Source organism: Archocentrus centrarchus, chromosome 6, assembly GCF_007364275.1.
Source record: "Archocentrus centrarchus isolate MPI-CPG fArcCen1 chromosome 6, fArcCen1, whole genome shotgun sequence".
Lineage (NCBI taxonomy): Eukaryota > Metazoa > Chordata > Actinopteri > Cichliformes > Cichlidae > Archocentrus > Archocentrus centrarchus.
The window spans coordinates 31,983,748-31,997,552 of record NC_044351.1 but is presented as its reverse complement, the minus strand read 5'-3'; positions in this window follow the sequence as shown (position 1 = coordinate 31,997,552).

The following is a 13,805-nucleotide window of genomic DNA, read 5'->3' as shown; positions in this document are numbered from 1 at the left end:
TGATGATCCACTGCATTGGATGGGTGGAGAATAAAGAACTTATTAAATAATGTGTGTGTGTGTAATCAGGTTTTATGTTCATATTCAGACCTGCTCTTCCTACAGTGAGCTCCTTTTCCATAGTTTAGCATTCTTCTTTCCTTCCTCCTCTCTTAATGTCTGCATCTCTTGTTGCCCCTTTTCTTTCAGCTCCTTCACCTTCTGCTTACACACAAGTGATTTTATTTTATTTTAGGCTTGAATATATTCCTAGTACATGAGGGAAACTGTGGCTGTCCAGGACACAGTCTAAATGCAACTATAAACAATATTACTTCAAATGCAGATGCTTGGGGAAACCTCTGCGACAATTATTTTCAAGTCTCTGTGTTTAAGTGTTTAATAATCTAACTACTGATAACTGTGGTTTTAACAGATACAGTGAATGACAATATGGAAGACTGTGCTTTAAACCATTGTTTATATATTTATGAAACCACTTATTACATATTTAGAAAACATTTTTGCCTTGTTTAAATATGGGGATTTAATTAACAATTCACCTTTCAGACTAATTTTAAAAACTGCAAGAGTTTAATAGGGAAAAGCCAATCTGCTGTTCTTTCTATTATTTGCATTTATATTTTCTTTAATGTTCAATCTAATTTAACCAGCTGTATTTCTTGGGTTAACCACTTTGTACCTACCTCAACATTTATAATAATTCAGAAGGTGAAAGTAGATTCAGTGTCCAGCACCCAGTGCACAACAGGCATCAGGATGAAGTGCTGTTTGTTTTCACACACGAGTGGTTTAAGAAGAGAATTATGATAACTTAATCTAAAGAATGCTTTAAAATAAATCTGATGTAGAAGCTAAAAAACAAAAATAGGTAAATAAATATGACGCTCGGCAGAATCAGCATTATTTTTATACTTAACATGACTGCTTTTATAAGCAGTCATCATCATAACAGCTAACCGGTGAAGTGCCATTTAGAAGCACAACAGAGACGGCAATTACACTGTTGATTTATTATCACCTCAGAATAAAATGTTTGTTACTCTGTGACTCTGAATAGTAATGAAGCTGTCAGGCTGTCAGTTTGCTGCACTGAAACATTTACTGTATGTCGCTGTAGCAACCACTGATTAAATAAACAATATCTGAATAAAGCTTTAGGCACATAACACACTAATAAATCATTTGTCACAGTCAGTCACACTGATTGCACATGTCACAGTTAGATTTTTGGAGATGATGTGAATTTTGAGGGAAATTACTTTAAGGCGCTCTAAAACTGAATTAAATGTATTTCAAAAGCATTTCATGTTGAAATTTGTTCACAGATTGCGATTCAGTCATTAAATGATATCAAACAACATTTTGAGAGCTACAGTGGCTGAAATTCAAAGCCTGAACCTCAACGTTCAAAATCCGTCTCAGTGGGTCCACCCAGACAGCACTTAGATAGAACCAGATCTGCCCGAAGGCACCACAGGCTATGCAATGAATCAGCAAATAGGGTCTTCATCGGAGTCCACTTGCATGGCAGGATCCCACATTCAGACATTTCCCAGCTCATCCCATCTGGATCCATTTTGGATCCGTTAATAGTGGCTTATTCTGTCCCGATACAATCTGTATTCCTTATTTAAAAGGGGTCATCCTTTCAAACTTTTACTGAAATATCTCAAATCTAGCTGCTCAAAAAATTAATGGAACACTTTTTAATCAGAGTATAGCATCGAGTCAATTAAATTTATGGGATATTGATCTTGTCAGTTAAGTAGCAGAGAGGGTTCTTAATCAGTTTCAGCTGCTTTGGTGTTAATGAAATTAACAGGTGCACTAGAGACAACCTCCGAAACAGGAATGGTTTTGGTTGCATGAGGTGATACCTGGGCCCTACAGAGGTTGCGCAGGTAGTCCAACTCCTCCAGGATGGTTCACCAGATACGTGTCACTGCCAGAAGGTTTGCTGTGTCTCCCAGCACAGTGTCAAGAGCATGGAGGACATTCTAGGAAACAGGCAGTTACTCCAGGAGAGCTGGACAGGGCCGTAAAAGATCCTGAACCCATCAGCAGGAGCACTGCAAGAGCCCTACAAAATGACCCCCAGCAGGCCTCTGGTGTGAATGTCTCTGACCAAACAATCAGAAACAGACTTGGGCCTGAGGACCCAACAACATCCTCCAGTGAACCCTGTGCTCATTCCCCAGCACCATGGAGCCCAACTGGCATTTACCATAGAGTACCAGAACTGGCAGGTCCACCCTGTGCTTTTCACAGATGAGAGCAGGTTCACCCTGAGCACATGTGACAGACGTGAAAGGGTCTGGAGAAGCCGTGGAGAACGTTACGCTGCCTGTAACATCATTCAGCATGACCGCTTTGGTGATGGGTCAGTGATGGCCTGGTGAGGAGCACACAGACCTCTACAGGCTAAATAATGGCAGCCCAACTGCCATTAGGCATAAATTATCATTAACCTAACTGAACAGATATATGAGAACTTCAAGTTCTGTCCACGTGGAGAAATTTGCGCCTGTGTGTGCTGGTGGATATTTTACCTTCAGCTTCTCTTTGTGTTCTTTCCCGTGTTTTCAGGGCTGCACAGGAGTCAGATAAGTTTACCACGTTGATGTATTTACGGTTATTTAGGGCCTTTAGAACAATTTGCAGAGTGCGGGCTGCAGACCGAGTGAATGCTGACTCCAGGCCATCAATCACTACTCCACGGTAACAAGCACTTAACTGAAATTACAAGAACAGCACCAACAGTAGTGACAATGACAAGATACAGACGGGACGGGTGGATAATTTTTGGTAAGCTTTTGTTGCTGTGATATCCTATTTTGAGATGCCCTCTACAATTCACACTTATCTATAAAAGTACATTCATAGTGTTTTTCTGCTAACCCGTGTCCTCCTAAACTCCAAATCACCTGTTAAAGAAGGCAATTATTAATCTGTCCATCACAAGCAGCTTCTCTAAAGCTCCAGCTCACCAGCTTCCTCAGCTTTCTTCTGAGCCTACTTTGAGCCCAGTCAAAGAGATGTTGGGTTCTCAGGCTAATCGGTGAAGCGCCATTTGGAAGCACATCTGCAACCACAGCATCAACACGGAGGCATGCTGTGCTGCTCTTATCTGAAAAATATGAAACACACCTTTTATATCATGCTAACTACAGCAATTTATACTTTTTTTTATATACTCTGTCTTTGCTTAACTTTTGAATTAAGGAATCTGATCTTCTTAACCTGTCAGTGGGTCTCCATATACAATAAGAGCAGCTGCGTGCAGCCAGATTCACAGGTGACACATCAACACCCATATGGCGAGCAATTGCCCTGGAAACAGGAGTCATCTCTAACTGTTTCCCTCTCTGGTCAATTCTGAAACAGCTGAATACCCTTAGCAGGGCTGTCACCTTGGACGTGGTCCTGAGAGTCGCTTACCCACCCTGTCACCATGCGAGTTGTAAGGGTCACATGAACAAAGGTGTGAACTCCTTGTGAGACGTAGCCCCCACCCTGCCATCATATTAGTTATTAAGGTCTTACTGGCCAAGCTGTGAGTGGGGGGTTAAATTGTCTTAAGACTGTACTGTAGGTGGCTAATAGTTTGTCTCAGGACCACATCCAAGGTAACAACCCCATTAGGGGTTGAATATCTGTTACTCCCCATCAGCTTTTAGAACTGAAGAAGGTCAAACATCTTAATCTAGTTGCCTTCACAACTCAAGTGCTTAAGACTGTTATGACCTGGAGGACTGAGAACCTTCATAGGTTGCACCTACGCATTTGAGCTGGTTTTCAGCTGATATCTAAAACCATCCACCCCACCAGCAGGGCTGAACTTAATGTGGACATCGACCCATTGTCCAGGGGACAACATGCTGGGAAACATCTCAGACACCACTGGCTGTGGATGCTGCTCCTGCGAGGCTTTTTCACTCTTGTAGAGAGGCAGCAATTTATCACCCTGAGTGAGAACAAGAACAAACACAGGTTCTGTATTTGTCTGATATCATTCTGCACTATAACGAACACAGCTGCCACATGGATGGAGTTTTTATTATATAAATAAAACAATAGCCATACCTTCTTGAAAGGCTTAACCTTCTCAGCTATGCTCCAGGGACAAGGCACAGACTCATGGTTCAGCAGCTGTATTGTCCTCATCTGATGAGTTAGCAAAGGACTCTCACCTTTTGCACCATAACTCATGATATCTGACAATATCAGATAACTACAAGTCAAAACTGGTTGTCAATTAAAGAGATTTATTCAAGGTTTAAGCAGATAGGTCTGATAAATACTGGAAAATAATTCACTCGTACAGTTTACAACTGCAGGATGGCACGACACTTAGCACCAAGGCCACATGTGCAATACATTAATTATAGTATTTGAGCAATGACTTTGTTCTTTCTAGAATCTGTAACCAGTAATGCCAAAAGTCCCATTATGCACCATAATTATGGGAATTTTTGACCATTCTTCCATTGTTTGCTTTTTTTGCTTCTCATGGTGGAAAAGAAGAAAAAATGGAGGGAAATTACAATGTCTGGAGAGTGTAATGAATATCTGACTTTGCACATGTCCTGTATGACAGTTACTGCAACAAGAGAATGAGGAAAAACTTCCATACAGTCACATTTTAAAGTAAACTTTGCAGGTTAGCATGATTTTTTTTTAAAATCATACCTGACACATGCCACAGAGATCCAGTTTTCCTACCATTCCTGTGAATTAATTATCAGTTCTTATAATTATGTAACTGTTTAATGGTTTAAATGACTGCAGATTCCTTAAGTTTCCTTTTATCTGTGAAATTGTTCTTCTTTGGCACCACAAATATCTAACCATAATAATTAACTATGTCAAAATTTTAAATTTGAAACTAAAAAGAGAATGGATGGATGGAAACTCTAAAATAAAATACTCCATATTTCCACACAGCAGTGCCCACCTTCTGTTATGTGTGTATTGTTCCATAGGAATAATCACCTCTTATTTCTAAATCAAATCACGTGAAAAATACTGAAGTATTAAAAAAAACAGAGTGAAATGGAGAAATGAAAATGCCACAGGACAAACGGGATATTGCATCACCTGTGTCCTCAAGATGCTTGCAAATGGCATGAAAAGACACAGGTATTGATCCTTTATTGGTGACTTCTACAGTGTGACTGACACCTTTGCTTCTGAATGAAAAACCAAAATCCAGAACATGGAGCTGGAACCTGGGGAAAAGTGTGAAATAAGAGAGAGTAGAATAAAACCCTGGACAAATCAAGCAGTTTGACACTTTAGTTTTATTATAAGTTAGATCCTTATACACTAAATTATTAAAAATATACATATACATAATAACATTTTAGATTGTATGTACAATTCCTACAGAATTCTGAAATTTTTGTTAGTTTTCAGAGTTCTTGAAACTGAGTATCAAATATAATTTGTATTATAGATTTGTGGATTTTGAACATGCAATAATGACACGATATCAAGAGTGCACAAAATAAAAACAACCAAATAGCCACACCATGCAGCCACAAATCTGCACAAATACCAAACAATCAAACTTACCATGGAGCCAGATATTATTTAGTAATGAAGACTGAATTCCACAGCACAGTTTGACACAGTTCTCAGATCAGTCCACTGAGTGGACCATCTGTTCCACAAAAGTCTTTTTGTGTGTGTGTGTGTGTGTGTGTGTGTGTGTGTGTGTGTGTGTGTGTGTGTGTGTGTGTGTGTGTGTGTGTGTGTGTGTGTGTGTGTGTGTGTGTGTAAGTACATACTTGATCAGCTTGTGCCACTTTCTGAAGGATCTTCGTGGTTCTCCAGCCTCCAGCAAGCTAGCAGCCACAGCAAGAGCATTTTCTTTGACGAGCAATCTATCGAGCGCCGTGTGAAGCAGCTCTTCACGCTCGAGCCAGCGGGCACGAGAGAGAAAAGAAAACGGAAGAGGGAGACCAAAAAAAATAAGTATTTAAAAGTTACAAATGCAAAACTGGTCAGCATAAGTACCCCAAAATAAATCTTACTTGTTGTTTTATAAGAATATGTCACTTAATTCATCATATATATATTCACATTGGCCTTTAAAGATAAGTCTATGAACTTGGAAGATCTTAGAGGAGACATTGATGATGGAGAGCTCTGATATTCACAGATTTAGGATGACCAATCACTCACACCAAATGGTTTTTACATTGTTGCAAAAACCAACAAGTGATACTGCATTCACATTTTTATATTGTGAATGCGTCACTATGTCACATTTTGTAAAAGCAAAGTAACTTTAAACACCAGTGAGCACCCAGCTGGTGGTATGTAAACAGAACTTCTCTGACAAAACACAAAGAAAAATTAACTGCAGGCCTCTCGTTTATAGCACTTTTCTGCCCAACAATCCTTTCACTAACAGACGGTTAATCTGTTAGTAAAGTTATATCCATCACTCACTCTGTCTCTGATGTATTGAATTATGGCCAGTAAACTATTTTTGCAGGAAATCACAGTGAAGTTGACCTTTGACACGTTAGGACATAAACTGTCATCACATTTAGTCTGAAATTTCACCACAATGAGATGATGAATTATTGAGTGAAAGTAAATGGGCCGGTAATCATTTGGTGTTTTTTTTATACACATTCAAACTCCAACTGATGCATCGGAGAGCGACTTGGTGTTCAGTATCTTTCCTTTCATCCTGGGGTAGTCAGGAATTGAACCACCAACGTTCTGATTAGTAGACCTGCTCTACCTCCTGATCCACAGCCATGAGTCATCCCTGAACAACATGCTTCACAATGCTCAGCCAATCAGAAGTTGGCATCACAGGCTAATCAATAAGGCTGCACCCTAGACCTGATGTTACTATTAACAGACTGCCTCTTTACTTAGAAATTTGGGATTCCTCAGTTTCTCACTATCAGCTACTGCTAGCTGTTTAGTGACATAGGTCAGTCTCTAGATATGGGGAATCCCCACTTCCCCAGAGTCCTCACAACAACAGTGTGAGCTGCTGTTAATATGAAGCTACTGACTCTGAGTATGCAGGCTGCCTCTGTTGCTCCTTCTCTAAAAGTAATTTCATTCATAAGCTCGTCTTTGACTCTCTGTCTGGACAGCTGCTCTGGCCTGTTGTAACACTGTAACGCTCCTCCTCTCTAAGAGGAATCACAGGGCTGCACTAGTGCAGAAATAAAGAGTTGAATTTGTGTCCATGATTATAAGAGACATCCATCCATCATCTGAATGATTTGAGTTTGATGCTTTTCAGTAAAACTGGGTTAGTAAAAAAATACAGTTTCTGAAAATGATCTGAGTATGAGTCGCTTTACTGACAACCTTATGAGCCCCAGTAACATGTAAAGTACCTTTTTTATCCTGCCTGTTCGTCTGATGCAGAAACATTCTGTTTAATTAAAATAAGCAAAAAGATTACAGCTCTAAATCACTTTAAATTTTCATCTTTCAGCTCACTGAGTTAAGATGGAACATGTCTGTACATATGAGTGAGGTTTCATAGCAAATTCAGACTGATCCTGGGAAACACTGCCACTGCAGTCAGCATGATCTCCTGCCGTAGCAGAAACGCCACCTGAAGCTTCTTCTTAGTCCTCGGGGATGCCTGTAAGGTAGAGTACACATAGAACCTGCACCATACCAGCTTTAACATAACTCTCTCTCTCTCTCTCTCACACACACACACACACACACACACACACACACACACACACACACACACACACACACACACACACACACACACACACACACACGTCATAGTAAAATAACCTTAAATATCTACAATGGAAGCAGTCTCAAGATAATCTCACCTCAGCGGGAACAACTGTGGGCCAAACAGGTCTGACCTCATGCTCAAAGTCCCTCATCTCTCCCACTTCCTCCTCATGAGCCTCCTCCCCATGAGCCTCCTCCTCATGAGCCTCCTCCTCATGAGCCTCCTCCTCATGAGCCTCCTCCTCCTCCTCTCTTTCAGGTTGTGTGCTGTCTTTAAAGCCCACTTTGCCAGTATTCCTCAGGATTATATCAGCTTCAATTATACGATGAAAACTCTAGAAGGAAAGGACAGAATTAAGAGAACAAGAAACATTGATCTGCTTTTAAAAACTGGCTCTACCTTTATTTTCATTAACAATCACCTGAAGCAGCTTATGGCAAACAAAGTACTCCATCTAGTGTCCTCTATATTTTATGCTGAAAACAACAGAGATGCATTCACGATGATGGCCGCCTTTTCATTTTTATGGTTTCTGAAAATATAAGAAAGGAGCTAAGATTTTTTTTTTTTCACAAAAGGGACAGAAATAAACAAGCAAAAAATCTGAAACATTTCACAGCTGGACACTTGTGCATGCACAAACACTGTTGTTTCAGGACTTTCTAATTTATATGGATAAATCTCATCTTTGACTACAAGAGAACAACACAGGAGTAAGAGAGCGAGAGAGAAGAATGCTGAACAGAGAGGAAGGTCAGAGAAATGTTCTGCTGAATCGCTATTTCAACTAAATCAAAAATCAATGTGTCCTTGTTTTGAATATCAATGATAACTGGTGTGGATAGCTTGCATATTCAAAGAAAGAGGAGGTACAAAAGTGAGGAAAAACTAGGCAGTGACATTTAAAGTTTGTGTTCTCAGCAGTATTTTTAGGGTTTAAAAACAAGGTAAAATGTCAACTTAGACATTCTGTCTTTAAACAGTCTGTCCTAATAACGATTATCACCCACTGCCTAGAAGACAGGATTCAAACAGGAAAGAAGGAAAATAACTGTCGGAGTGAGAAAAGCAAATATTCATAAAGCAAACTGCACCAAGGCAGCAAGCAAGCATCATAATCCACAATCACAAACAAATGTGTCACCATTTTTTTTTTTTCAGGCCCATCAGTGTTTTCCTCAAAATGGCAGCAAGCTTCACTCCTCTAGGTTTTGTAAAAATCTAATTAGTTTTGTCTGAGATACCAGGCGTGAGACATGAGTGAGCAAACAGATGGCAGCAAGGGAAGCAGGATGAAAGAACATCAAGAAGGAAAAATGAACACAAAACAATGGAGAGTACCATAAACAAACCCAAATCCCCTCCCAGCCCTGTGATTACCAGGCCTAATGAAATGCGTAGCCTCCTTCAATCTGAGTGGAATGATAGTAACAGAATATGGGAAATGTAGCTCTTTCAGCAAATAATGCCACTTTTTAAGGGCTCAAAACTACGTAGAGAGATGCAGAAAAAGTCATTTTCAATACTTTATGAGGAAGGCCTTCAGAGAAACCACCCCCAGCCTGCTTCCTGAGGGGTTCACCAGCAGTTCCCCTGCTCTTCAGGAGGATAAAATACATTTCAACAACACTGAGATCAGTGACTGAGTCAGCTGGCCTGGGACACTCTTGCCAGCTAGTGTTCTGGGTGAACAGAAGGTAAAAAAATAAAATAAATAATAAGCCTACTAAATTATGGTTTGGCTGAATTATAGCACACCGAGGGCTCTAGTGCAACTTTTCTGTCATACTGTTGCTTCCATCAGCAGCGGCATCACTAATAGACTTCATGCCAATGTTGCATTTCCATTATTAGCTATACAAGCCCAAACCATAGCACAAGGAGCACCCTGTCAAATGAGGTGCAATGCTTTGGATCATGGGCTGTTTTGCATTTTTTATTCTTATTATTATATTTAAATACTTGCACTATTTACAGCTCATAATTACAAGCAACTCCACCTCAGTTTAAATGGTAACTGGGTTCAGGTCTTCTGTCCATGATCCAACATTGAAGCGGCTGCACACAAAAATTTAGTGACCGTCCCCAAACTTTTGGCACCTTCTGTTAAAACTGGTGCATCACCACACAGTTTTCACTGCATTGATGTAAATCTGTTCACATTAAATCTGGCACTTTAATGTAGTATTCTTTATTTAATTTTGAACATAATGTGCTAAAGCTCAGAGTCCAAAGAACCAAAGAGTGCAGCTGTCAAAATACTTACACTGTGATCTGTAATAATAAATAATAATAATAATATAGAAATCAGATGCTAAACATCAAGGAGCCCTGCATCTGTACCTGCTGACCAAAGTCCAGATGGGCGGGGTGAAGGCTGCAGCTGATTACTGATGCTTCTCCTCTGAGAATGATTTCATATACAGCCCCTCCTCTACATGGCACTGCGCACCTCCCTGCTGACATTTTCGTGGCCGACCCCCCCCCCCCCCAGGCTGTAGATGGCCGTGTGCTGGCAAGATATCAAATACTTATACACAAAGAGAAAAACAGTAGAACGTATTCAGTTATTCATTTCTTTTTAACTCAGTTTCAGCAAGTTTTGGACCCCAAGTTTTCCTCCTGGGATGCTCGGCAATAAAGTTAATATTTTTATAATGTATTCTTATAATGACATCAATCTGTTGCAATTCAATTAACAAAAATACTCTATAGATGAATAAGTAATGAAAATAATCTTAGTTGGTGCCTTTATTGAATTACACATTCACAGACCAAACTATTCTCTGGTTATTAAAGGAAATGTAAATAATTATAGATCAAGATGATTTTCACTGAGTTATATAAGACTATTCTATTGCATCAGTACATAAAAACAAAGGAACGTCCACACTGAGTTGGCCAGAAACAGTGTAGGGGTGTGCTTGTGTGTCTGCCACCACAGCAGTGTGCACAGCGTAGACAGGGAATGACTTGCCCTTTAGCTGCTGGCTCTCTCTGTCCCCTGTCAAACTGGAGATCTCAGGGGCACCCTGATTTGTTTACATGGGAGCATTTGCCTACCTCTACCACACGTACAGGATGTTGTGTGCTGCTGTGTTCATCTGCAACAGGCCTGGGGGGGGTTAGAGATGAAAAGGCAGGTGTTGCAGAGGACTGCGTCCATTCCTCTTACTCTTTTTCCTCTAAGCATCTCCGTCTTTCTATAAGAGCAAAATAAGAAAATGTGCCTAAAGTTAAATATAATTTTTTTCCATAAATACAGAAAAACTGAAATGAACTAAAAGGAAAAAAAAGGAATTATTTTTATCTTATAGTGGGCCCTAGTGCAGCATCATCACTTTTGTCTCCACCCTCCCTTTAAGACAGCTTTATTCTGACTTGCTTGTTTGGCTACCAGGACCATATTTAGGATATTCGCTCTCTTCGGCATCTTACAGATCAAAAGGTTTAAAAAAAACTTGTTGATCATTTGGAGAAGCCCAGATACTGGGAATTAGGCCAACTAGGAATGACTTGTACACATGTTTATTTTAAATCTTTTGGCCATGTTTATACAGACATATATAGTGTAGCTATAGAAACAATGCATCAAGACCAAAAGTAAATTATAAAAGCATTGTCTACATCATTAACACATAATGTAATACCTAAAGGAGGAAGAAAATCTTCAGCGCCCACAACCCAAAGAACTCTAGCTCCCATTTTGTCTGTTCTACTCTTTCCTTCCCTATGGGATCAGATTGGGTGCATCCATCAAGTTAATTAAACAGAGTGTTCTATAATTAAGAGGAATTTTAATAGGCAAGCAGCAGGAAACAGGTCAGGATAGATTGCAGTGAAGTGCTGAATAAACATGGATGAGAATGAAAGAGATTTAGTGAGTGAAGCCATCTCAAAGATGTACTGGAGACGTTCTGTGTTAAATCACTACCAGTAGCTACATCATAGCCAAAGGCTGTGTATGTGTGTGTGTGGGACAGCCTCACTACATGCATATACATGCAAAATATCCTTCAAGTCTGCACGCACATTTGCTAGAGTGCCAAAGAATGCAAAAGGGATTGTGTGCCAGCTTATAATGAGTGACTAGTAGGGATGCAATCAGCAGGGGGCACTGTTGTATGATCAGTCTGATGAACATTGTTTTGGGAGATAAGTCCATCTCATGTTTGGCCTTGGGAATCGCAAATTAATAAGCCCAGCAACGTGTGATGTAAGACAGAACAATCGCTGTAGGTCTCAGAAAACATTTTTGGTGGATAAAACTTCATAAAATCTTTTGGGGCAAAAAACCCACCCTGTTTTTTTTTAAATGTGGGTATTCTAAGAAAGAGGTTAAAACCCACTGGTGCGGACAGGGGAACAGATGGTGAGACAGCAGATGATGACTCTGCAAGAGCTCCGCTGAAAACAGAAATAGGGCACTTTGACATTCTTGTATCCGTCTCTCGCTCTTCCATCTATTCTTTCCTTTCGACGCACCATGGGTGTGACTGTGTTTTCCTGGGTTCACGCTGCTGAGCCACAAACATCTCACTTTCAGCAGCCTGTCAGGAGAATAAAAGGATTGATGGGAAACAAGGATGATAATGCTAAATTATACTGGTACATAGAGTGTTAAAATAAAGAGGTTTACCATTGAGAGGCAGTAACTGACAGCACAATGGAGCCATAGAGTTAGTACAGGACCCAGTAGAAGATGTCTGGGATATTGATGTGGTCAGGTAAGTAGCAGAGGGGGTTGTTAATCAGTTTCAGCTGCTTTGGTGTTAATGAAATTAACAGCAGGTGCACTAGAGGGGCAACAATGAGACAACTCCCCAAACAGGAATGGTTTTACAGCTGGAGGCCACTCACATTTTTCCCCTCCTCATCTTTTCTGACTTTTTTACATTTCTTTTGCATTTGGCTAGGCTCAGTGTGTCACTGCTGGTAGCACGAAGTCATCCCTCCAGCCATACCTGGACCTTACAAAGGTTGCACAGGTAGTCCAGCACCTCCAGGATGGCACATCAATACATGCCATTGCCAGGAGGTTTGCTGTGTCTCCCAGCACAGTCTCAAGAGCATGGAGGAGATTCCAGGAGGCAGGCAGTTATTCTAGAAAAGCTGGACAGGGCCGTAGAAGGTCCTTAACCCATCAGAAGGACCAGTATCTGCTCCTTTGTGCAATGAGGAACAGGATGAGCACTGCCAGAGCGTCAAAATGACCCCCAGCAGGACAGTGGTGTGAATGTCTATGACCAAACAACCAGAAACAGACTTCATGAGGGGGGCCTTGGGGTCTAACCTCCTCTAGTGGGCCGTGCTCTCACTCCCTGGCCCCGTGGAGTTTGATTGGCATTTGTCATAGAATACCAGAACTGACAGGTCCACCACTGGAGCCCTGTGCTTTTCACACATGAGAGCAGGTTCATCCTGAGCACATGTGACAGATGTGAACGGGTTTAGAGAAGCTGTGGAAAACATTATGCTGCCTGTAACATCGTTCAGCATGACTGGTTTGGTGGTGGGTCACTGAAGGTCTGTGGAGGCATATCCATGGAGGTGCACACAGACATCTACAGGCTAGGCAACAGCACCCTGACTGCCATTAGGTATCAGGATGAAATCCTTGGACCCATTGTCAGACCCTACGCTGGTGCAGTGGGTCCTGGGTTCCTCCTGGTGCACGACATGTGGTGAGAGTATGCAGGCAGTTCCTGGATGATGAAGGAATTGATACCGTTGACTGACTCACCTGACCTAATTCCAATAGAACACCTCTGGAAGATTATGTTTCAGTCCATCCGACGCAGCCAGGTTGCACCTCTGACTGTCCAGGAGCTCAGTGATGCCCTGGTCCAGATCTGGGAGGAGATCTCACAGCATTAGGAGCATGCTCTGACACTGTCAGGCATGCATACAAGCACGTGGGGACCATACAAACTACCGAGTATATTTTGAGATGCTGCACTGACTTTTCGGCTGTTCCTGTTCCTGGTCTTCCCTTGCTGCTCCCCGGGCCTGTTCCTGGTCTTCCCTTGCTGCTCCCCGGGCCTGTTCCTGGTCTTTTGCC